A 10,700-nucleotide genomic window follows, 5' to 3' on the forward strand; every position below is an offset into this window, starting at 1 on the left:
CATTGGGTGTCATCTGCAGCGACGCAGCTGTGGGATTCTTGGGGTCTTAAAACAGGAAACTGGTTCTCAGCCCATTTTCTTCTTATTCTTGTACTGAGAATTGAACCCAGCAGCGTTTGAACACTGAGCTACATCCCAGCCCTTTTTCACTTTTTTTTTTTTAGTTGTAGGTGGACACACAATATCTATTTATTTATTTATTTTATGTGGTGCTGAGGCTCGAACCCAGGGCCGCACGTGTGCACGGCAAACGCTCTACCCCTGAGCCGCAGTCCCAGCCCTCCTTTTTCACTTTTTGATTTTGAGACAGGGTCTCACTAAGTTGCTTGGGGCCTTGCTAAGTTGCTGAGGCTGGCTTTGATGGTGAGGTCCTCCTGTCTCAGCCTCCCAGTTACTGGGATTACAGGGCATGCTGGGATTCCACTGCATCTGCCTCAGCCCATTTTAATTTCAAGGACCCAATAATCCAGGCTCCAGTGTACTGAGGGATGCCCCAGTTAGGGAATGCTTTCTACTTCCATACTGAGCAGCATCTTCTCGTCCTCATCTGGGCCTCCCCTTCCTCCCTGGCTTGGCAACAGCTCCATTGTTCACCCACGGGCTCTGATGGGCGTGACATAGGGCACTATGATCAGCTCACTAGGCCAGAGCCATCAGGACTGTAGCCCTCTCAAAACCCATCCGTCCCCAAGCCCTAGTCCTTCTGCCCCCAACTGCCGTGTCCCTTCCTCTTTGTACCCTAGGCCCTGGCTCTGGCTCAAGCCTGTGTTCTTCCTGCACCCTCGTCCCAGCCTCTTCTCTGACCTCCTGGCCTCCAGTCCACTCCCTACCTGGCCCCACAGGATATTTCTACTCTCTGACTGTCCCTGCTGCTCAGGAGTCCCCAGTGCCCTCAGCCAGTTCTGAGTGAGCAACCGTGCGCTGGCTCTGTGCTGTGGAGGGAGATCACCCCCACAGTCCCTGTTCTACCCCTGTGTGACTCTGCCCTCATCCTGGCCACCTCGTACACGTACTCCAGTCACGAGAGTCGGAACCAGGATGTCCCATTGCTGATCTGTACTCAGAACCACGTGACCCTGGGCATGTCACTTTCTCTTTGACCCACATCGCTGGAGGGAGACTCTGTGGGACGACTTCCCACGTATGCTCTGCGGCCTGGCCAGCAGCCCTGGAGCTGGAGCTCCGACTTCTTAGGGCAGCAGCTGTCCCAAGGCCATATCCTCTCACTCCTCTGCCAGCCATTGCTCAAGGGCAGTTGATGGGCCTCAGGGCCCAAGGAGAAGTCTGGAATCTGCAAGTGCTGGCTCTTCTTCCTTCCATCTTTTCTTTTCTTTTCTGACTTTTTTGTTGCTGGGGACTGAACCCAGCAGCACTCAACCGCAGAGCACATCCCTAGCCCCTTTTTTTTCTTTTTTCTTTTTCTTTCTTTCTTTCTTTTTTTTTAAATTTTGAGGCAAGGTCTCGATAAATTGCTCACTAAATTGCTCAGGGCCTCTCTAAATAACTGAGGCTGGCCTTGAATTTAGGATCCTCTTGCACAGCCTCCCAAGCCCTTGGGATTACAGGCATGGACCACCATACCTGGCCCCTCCCTCCTTTGACTATTGATGGTTGGAGCTGTTGCAGCCATTTTGTGCCCATGGAGTGTGGCTGCTCTCACCCTGAACATGGCAGAGCACTAAGGTGAGAAATTTCCAGTCCTCCTATGAAAACTCTGTTTCTAGATTCCTTTGTTTTGTTTTCAAAAAAATCAAAAGAAGACAAAAACCTGCCTAAGCCACTTTTGTCATATCATGTGTTCTTTGTGACTTGCAGTTTGGTTGTGGGGTGATTTGCTGCTAAAGTCCCTTTGCTTTTTTGTATTTCTCTATGGCCTTAGCTGGTGGCCAACTGAAGATATAGGACAGATTTTTTGTGTGTGTGTGTGGGGGTGGGGGTACTGGGGATTGAACCCAGGGGTGCTTAATCACTGAGCCACATCCCCAGTCCTATTTTGTATTTTATTTAAAGACAGAGTCTCATTGAGTTGCTAAGTGCCTCCCTAAATTGCTGAGGCTGGCTTTGAACTCACGATCCTCCTGCCTTAGCCTTCCAAATTGCTGGGATTACAGATGTGTACCACCACGCCTGGTTTATAGGACAGAGTTTTAAACTAAAAGACCTGAAGAGGTTTGTCAGGAGAGGGTAAGTAGCCATTGTTATGAGATGAAGAGGGTCAAAGGCCCTCCTGGGGACACTGAGGATCTGAGAGGGACAGCAGTGTTTTGAAGATCACTGACTTGCAACAGCAACTAAGATTAAGAGCTGGGTGCAGGGGGCCGTGTGTGTGTGTGTGTGTGTGTGTGTGTGTGTGTGTGTAATCCCAGCAGCTCAGGAGCCTGAGAAGCAGGAGGATCGAGAGTTCAAGGCCAGCCTCAGCAACCTAGCAAGCCACTTAGCAACTCAGTGAGATCCTGTCTCTAAATAAAATACAAAATAGGGCTGGGAATGTGGCTCTGTGGTCGAGTGACCCTGAGTACAATCCCTGGTACCAAAAAAAAACATTGATTAGGTAGGGAAATGTGAACATGCCCTAGGTTATTAATTAATGAGTAAATATTTTCTTAATTTTGGTTTTACCTTTGAACTTAGTAAACATCGATAGATGTTACCTACATAAACTGAAGCTCTCAAGACTTCTCAATATTTTGTATCGGGGGTCTCAGGACCAAAATGTTTGAGAACTGCTGTCTGTGAGCCCTGCCTGGCACACAGCAAGCTCATGTGTGGGTTAAATAATAGAATACACGGCAGATCTGAGACTGTGGCAGTTTTTCTCAAAGGAACATTGTTTCTTGTTTTGCATTTGCAGATATTTAAAAAGGGTCCAAGTTTTTTCTGTGTGAGATGGACATTCTGGGAAGGTTGAGTGTTTGCTTGGCATTATTGCTTCATTTGTTCAATTTGCATTGTAAATGTGATTCTTAGAGTGAAGAATTATTGGGGTACACACATTCAAATTTCAGATAACTCTCTTACACTGCCTAATGGGACATGAAGGTTTTTTTTTTTTTCCATAGCAGCTATTAAACCCAGGGCTCTTAAACACTGAGCCACATTCCCAGCCTTTTCTTTTTTATTTTTATGTGGTGCTGAGGATCAAACCCAGTGCCTCATCAGTGCTAGGCAATCGCTTCATTTTATTTTTTTGTGCTGGGAATTAAACCCAGCAGCACTTAACCACTAAGTCACATCCCTAGCCCTTTTATTTTTTATTTAGAGACAAGGCCTTGCTAAGTTGCTGAGGCTGGCTTTGAACTTTCGATCCCCTAGCCTCAACTTCCCAAGTCATGGGGATTACAGACGGCACGTGCCCAACCTCCCTCCCTCCCTCCTTCCATCTCTTTTTCTTTCTCTTTCTTTTTTGGTACCGGGATTGAACATGGGGCACTTTAACACAAAGCTGCGTCCCCAGTCCTATTTTTTAAAAAATGTTTTTAAATTAAATTTTGAAATAAAGTCTTGCTAAATTGCCCTAGCTGGCCTCAAACTCGCAGTTCTGCCACAATCTACCTGGTGCTTGGGACTACAGGCATGCACCAGCTTGGCCAGTGTTCAGGAGGCCCTGTGGAGACCTTTGATCTGATCCCCAGCACTGTCTCACCCCCTCAAAAAACTATCTTTCTGTAATTGTCTCAGTGTCACTAATCATGTTTAACAGTCATGCCTTTTAGACATAAGTATTTTTATTGATTTCCAAAAAGAAACAACAATTTATAATGAATCAAAGAAATCTGAAGTAGTTTAACTGCTAACACTGTCAGTTCAAAGGTAATGAACTGGTCAAGAAAGAAAACATTTATTTTATGTAGGACCATCCAGTACCTTAAAATATCAATCGTTATAATAAAAATGACAATATATTTTCAGTGCCACAAAAAAAAGATAATATCTATGCATACCTTCTATGTTAGGAGGAAGAAATGGGAGTAAGATAACATTGAATGACAGCAATGTGAATAAAGTTAACACTATTAAATTGTACGCTTAAAAATGGTTAAGATTGTACATTTTCTGTTATGTGGTTTTGCTACAATTAAAAACTTCAAAAAATATTTTTAAATTGAGGGAAAGAAAAACCAATGGTTTAAATAAATCAGATAAGGAAATCTCAACTAAATCTTGCAACCACAGCCAGCGCTGGAGTCAGAAGCCGCTTCGGGGTGCCTGCAGTGCTATGTGGAGGCCAAGTGTTGGCACAAAGTCTCAGAATATAGAGAGGGGAAAGGCAATTTTATAGTCCAAACACAGTTTCAGCAGTTTGCAGTGTCTCTAAATAAAACACAAAGTAGTGGTTGAGTGCCCCTGAGTTCAATCCCAAGTAACCCCCCCCAAAAAAAAAAAAGAAGTTGGACACTACCTCACACCAGGAGGGATTCATCTGGATGTGGCTACAGCCATCCTGGTGGTCATTACCGTCCCTCCTGCCAGGTGACTCTGGCATGCCTTAGAGGGTAAACACAGTCATTAAGACACTCAGGTGAGCATTTAGAGCCAGCTGCTGTCGAGGCATTTGGTTTATTAATAGTTTGACATGTTAATAGTATTTTCCTTTATAATTTTTATTTATGATTTATTATTATTATTATTATTATTATTTTGGTACTGGGGATTGAACTCAGGGGCCCTCCACCACTGAGCCACATCCCCAGCCCTATTTTGAATTTTATTTAGAGGCAGGGTCTCACTGAGTTGCTTAGCGCCTTGCTTTTGTTGAGGTTGGCTTTGAATTCACAATCCTCCTGCCTCAGCCTCCCTAGCCGCTGGAATTACAGGTGTGCACCACCATGCCCAGCTGTATTATGATTATTTTTTAAATTATTTTTTTCAATTGTAGTTGGACACAGTAACTTTATCTATTTATTTTTATGTGGTGCTGAGGATCGAACCCAGCGCCTTGCACTTGCTAGGTGAGCACTCTACCGCTGAGCCACAACCCCAGCCCCTTATGCATTATTATTACTGTTAATTGTTATTATTTTTTAATTTTTATATATATCTTTAGTTGTAGATGGACATTATACTTTTATTTTGTTTTTGTGTTGTGCTGAGGATCAAACCCAGTGCCTGACACATGCAAGCGCTCTACCACTGAGCCCCAGCCCTATTATTATTATTATTATTATTATCATCATCATTATTATTATACCAGGGATTGAACCCAGGGGTGCTTAGCCACTGAGCCACATCACCAGCCCTTTTTGTTTTTATTTTGAGATGGGGTCTTGCTAAGTTTAGGGTTTCATTAAGTTGCTGAGGCTGGCTTTGAACTTATAACCCTCCTACCTCAGCCTTCCAAGGCACGGGGATTACAGGCATGTGCCACCACACCTGTCTTAAGTATTATTTTTTGTTAATTTTTGATGGCGATGTTTTCTAGTAAGCCAGGTCCATCCAGTTGCATGGCTGGCCTTTGTTGAGCTTAGCACATCAGCCGCTTTTTCGGCCTCAGGGCACAGGAATCTTCCTGTCTGGCTGCTGCCCAAGACATGCTTCTGTCTCACCACATGCTTCTGTCTCCAAGTCGCTAATAAATTGCCTTCTGTGCAATTCTGACTTGTCACCTCTCTCTCCTGTCGCTCATCTTCCTCCTTTGGCACTCATTCTCATACAACAGGTTGTCCCGAAACACATCATATATAAAAATTAACTCAAAACAGATTAAGACTTAAAACTGTTACTTTCTTAGAAAATAAAAACAAAATAGGAATAAGTCTTCAGGATCTAGGATTTTTAAATGTGTGTTTGTTTTTCCTTTTCGTAGTACTGGGGATTAAACCCAGGGGTGCTTTACCCCTGGGCCACACCCCCAGTCCTATTAGCCCTTTTTAATTTTTGTTTTGAGACTGGGTCTCTCAAATTGCATTGCCCAGGCTGGCCTTGAACCCCGGGCCTCCCACACGCTCGGCAGTGCTCTTCCACAGATCCTCCTGCCTCAGGCTCCCAGGGATTACAGGAGAGTGCCACCATGCCTGGCTTGAAATGGTTTCTTAGATATGATACCAGAAGCACAAAGAGCAGAAGAAAAATAGGGAAATTCGAATTTACGAAAATCAAAAATCTGTGCATTTCAGGGCACTACCAAGAGAACGAAAAACCCACACAACGGGAGAAAAGCATGCATCTGGTAAGGGTCAATCCAGAATAACAAAGATTCCCACAGCTCAGTGATAGAGCCTGGCATATGGTGATGCTGGATCCCAGAGGCTCAGGAGCCTGAGCAGGAGGGTCACAAGTTCCAGGAGAATGGCCAGTTAGAGGCCAGCTCTCCCAGGTTAGCAAGACCTGAATTAAAAGGGCTGGGGATGTAGCTCAGAGGTGGAGTGCCCCTGGGCTATATCTTCAGGAAAGAAAAGGAAGGAAGGTAGGAAAGAAGGTGAGAAAATGAGGGAAAGAAAGAAAGAAATAGACAAAGGATGGGGACTGGGGTTGTGGCTCAGTGGTACAGTGGTCGCCTAGTGTGCATGAGGCACTGGGTTCGATCCTCAGTACCACATAGAAACAAAATAATGTGCCCACCTAAAACTAAAAATAAATAAATAAAATAAAAATAGACAAAGGGCTAGAAGGTTAGAATAGACTTTTCCCTTAAGAAGACATACAACTAGCCAGGAAGCACGTAAAAGAGGCTCAACACGTAAAACCACACTGCCCACCTACCAGGATGGCTATACTTTAAAAATGGAAACTAAGCATTGGTGAGCGTGTGGAGAACTTGGAATCCTTGCACACTGCTGGTAGCAAGGTGAATTGGCGCAACCACTGTGGAAAACAGTTTCATGCTTCGTCCAAAAGCTAAACGGAATGATTGTATGATCCAGCAACTTCACTCATAGGAACATACCAAAAGAATTAAAAACTGGTGTTCAAGGAGAAAATTTGTACCTGGAAGTACACAGCAGCACAGTATGGAAAATGGGAAACTGAGGTAGGATAGAAGAAATTTAAAAGTAGGTAGAAAGGAAACATAAAGGAGGAAGAGGAAATGAATTTTTTTCTTTTTAATTTTTTTAGTTGTTGATGGACCTTAATTATTTATTTATATGTGGTGCTGAGAATCAAACCCAGGGCCTCCTGCATGCTCGGCAATGCTCTTCCACAAAGCTACAACCCGACCCATGGAATTAAAGTTTTAATTTAGAAGTTCCAGGTACTTTCCCAGGCCTGGCAATCCCTAAACCTGTCTCCTTCCCAGGCCTGCAACTCCCAAAGCCCTGGGACATCTGTCCATCTACCTTGTGCACTGTTAATTATGACCCCTGGCCCCATAAACTGATTAAGCAAAGAGAGAAATTATATTGTGAAAAGCCTTTAACTTAGGGGACTTTCCAGCCTTATCTGTTGATCAGATAGTAAAGATGCTGGCCTAAGGAGCCCAGAATCACCAGAGCCACACCAGCGTCTTGTAATTACCAGACTGAAGTCTACCCCCCATACCTTCACCCCCACCCCTCCAATTCCTTTGAAGGAGAGCCTGGAACTGGGAAAACTTGTCTCTCACTCTCAGGATGGCCTGCCTCCCCCAGGAATGTGCATCTACTTTCCTAAATAAACCTCTGTCTGGGCCTCTGACCCTGCCTGATAAAATTCTCTTCCCTTGGTATGCCAAGGACACAGCTGGTCCTGAGTGAATTTGCCCTTCTCTCTGCCACTTTCCCGGGCCTTCTCTGGAGACCCCTCTTCTCCCATGACAGAAACATCTCAAAGGTCCATAAGGAGATGGGAATTACTGCTTTGTGTGGTTCCTATACACAAAATGAAATATTATTCAGCCACAAAAAAGTACTGAAGCTCTGACACATACATGGGCAAAACACAGGAAGTAATACTGTAGGATTCCATAGAGCAGATGTCCAGAATGGGTGAATCTACAGACAGGAAGTAGACCAGTGGTTATAAGTAGGGGAAGAATGAATGGGTGTTAGCACAAAGGGACTGGGCCAGACGCAAACTTCACGGGTCAGCAAAGCCTTTATTCAGGAACGGAATTCTACCTCGGATGGACCCACTCTCCCAGTGGAAAATGGGCCACTGATCAAAGGAGGAGTCTGGGCTGAGTGATTGTGTCAATTTGGGCACTCAGGAATTTTTTTCTTTTCTGGGCAATGTAGGGCCTGAGGTCAGCGGTCAGTATCTGGGATTTGTCTTTACTGGATAAGATGGAGGGTCGGGGGTCAGAGGCCAGCATATGGAAAGGATTTATTTGGGGAGAGATCAGTGCTTAAGTCCCTTCCCAGAGACTGTCATTCTAGGTTTGATGGACAACTTCTCCCCAGGGCTTGTTTTGTCACCGTGAAGACTGTTTTGGGAAAGGATCAATGCATTGCCTTCTCCTGCATTCCCTCTCCTGGGCCTATAGTTTAAAAAAAAAAATCTTTTTAGTTGTAGATGGACATAATAATATTTGTTTGTTTGTTTACTTATGTATTTTGTGATGCTGAGGATGGAACCCAGAGTAGCCTGTTAAAGTAACTATGGGTTCGTTTACAAGCTAAGTCAAGCTGACCCCATTTCTGCCCAGACACCTCACCGCGCTCCCCCCCTTCCCCCTCCTGCAAGAGCCCACTCACCCTCCACCCACCTGCACCCTGACCACAGCTCTCACAGACTTTCTGAGTGCGGAGAGGGGCCTGCCGATTCCAGGAGCTGGTGGCAATCCCCCAGCCCGCTCCCGGCTGTGGTTCTGGAGGGTTTGAAGCCTGTTCTCCACCTGCGGTAGCAAGGGCTAGGCCCCCAACACACACACACACACACATGTCCCAGGCTCTGACAATGAGAGTTAACCTCCGAGGGAGTCTGCCGCTGGTCTCTGCGCAGGGGCAGCCTTGTCAGGTTTCCTGACAATAAACTTGCACCTGCTTAGCCTCCGTGTCCCTCCGGGAGATTCGGTCCCTTTCCTAACACCCGGTGCCTCACGCGCTAGGCAAGCGCTCTACCACGGAGCCACAACCCCAGCCCCCTGGGCCATATTATTTGGGGTTTGTCTTTTTCCATATCCAACAATGGGAGTGAACACCTAGTGGGTAGGGGTTTCCTTTTGGGGTGTGAAAATGTTCTGGAACTAGATAGAGGTGATGTTTGCACACCAATGTGAGTGTGTGAAGTTCCACTAGGCCCTGGCCCTACAACATTTCTTTCATCTCCATTTACAGATAAGATCACTAAGATTCCCTGCCCCAGGCTACTCCAGGGCTAAGTGGCTGGGGGAACTCAGGCTGTCTCTCCTCCCAGCGTCCATATCTATGGCCGGGCGTCGTGGTGCGCCCTTGTAATCCCAGCTGTTTTGGAGGCTGAGGCAGGAGGATTGCGAGTTCAAAGCCAGCCTCAGCAATTTAGGGAGGCGCCAATTAACTCAGTGAGACCCTGCCTCTAAATAAAATAGACTGGCTCAGTGATTAAGTGCCTCTGGGTTCAATCCCCGGTACCTGCCCTCCCCTCGCCCCGCCAAAAAACAAAAAACAAAAACAAAAAAACAAAAACCCAACGTTCACATCTTGTGTTCGCATTTGCGTACAATTTTAAAAGTTTAATAAGAGTCCATCCCTGAGCCATCACTAACTCCTGGCTGAGAATCCCTGTTCCAGCCGCCGGTGCCATTCCTCAGATCGCGCCGCAGCTCCGGGACCCCTCCAGCCGGACTCTCCGCAGGACCCAGCCGCACCTTCGGGAAACTGGAGACCCGCAATTTGAGAACCGCACAGGAGCGCAGCCAATCGGATGGCTGTCCGGGTGACGTCACCAGTTGCTAGGCGAAGGCCGCGGCCTCCAGCTCCGACCTTCTGCTCCTGCCATCCGCCCGCTCCTCGTCTGTGCAGCAGGGCGCGAAGGCAGAGGCCAGGACGGAGGCGCCGGGTGCTTCCTGAATGCATGGCCGTGGCGCTGGACCCCGCCAGGGGGTCTGCGGTTGTGGGTGGACTTGAACTCACCGCCTACGGGGATAAAGGAATCAAGTAGGCGTCCCTGGCATGGAGCCTTCGTTACTGGAAGGTGGAAGATCCAAGCAGCCAGGGAAGGCTAGTGTGACCCCTTTACACACACACACACACACACACACACACACACACACGCCCCAGTGGATAGGACACATTTTCTCAAAAAAAAAAAAAAAGCAAGGACTACACTTGTGGCGCTTGCCTCCCGGGGCGCCTTCCCCAGGTGGTAAGATCCCCTGGTTAACAAGGGGACTTTGGGCCACCTGCCTGGGTTTGAATCCTAGCTCCTCCGTTTCCTGGCTGTGTGGATTTGGGCAAATGGCATCCTCTCCTTGCCTCGGTTTCCTCACATATCAAATGAGGCTAATAATGACCTGTCTCTTAGGTTTGTTGGGAGGCTGCACCGAGACCGCTGTGGCACTGGGCAGGTGCTCAAAAGGCCAACAGAAACCCTTTCTGCTCCCAGGGCATGGCCTGTCCCAAGCAGAGGAAATGGAGCCATCGCTGGCCACTGGCAGATCTGGCATGAAGGGGCTCCCAGCTCTCCAGGGACCCCTGGGGCTTTGAGCCAGGAAAGGGAATTCATTCATGTTACAAGCACTTCCTGTGCCCCCTCTGTGCCAGACCCTGGGCTGGGATCGCCATACAGCAGGGAACAAATTGAGAGGATCACAACACCCTCCTACCCTCCTACCCTCCTACCCTCCTACCCTACCACCCCCTGGCACA

The sequence above is a fragment of the Marmota monax genome, unplaced genomic scaffold, assembly GCF_021218885.2.
Source record: "Marmota monax isolate L192 unplaced genomic scaffold, Marmota_monax_Labrador192_F-V1.1 WCK01_AAM20220418_F8-fsc00160, whole genome shotgun sequence".
NCBI lineage: Eukaryota > Metazoa > Chordata > Mammalia > Rodentia > Sciuridae > Marmota > Marmota monax.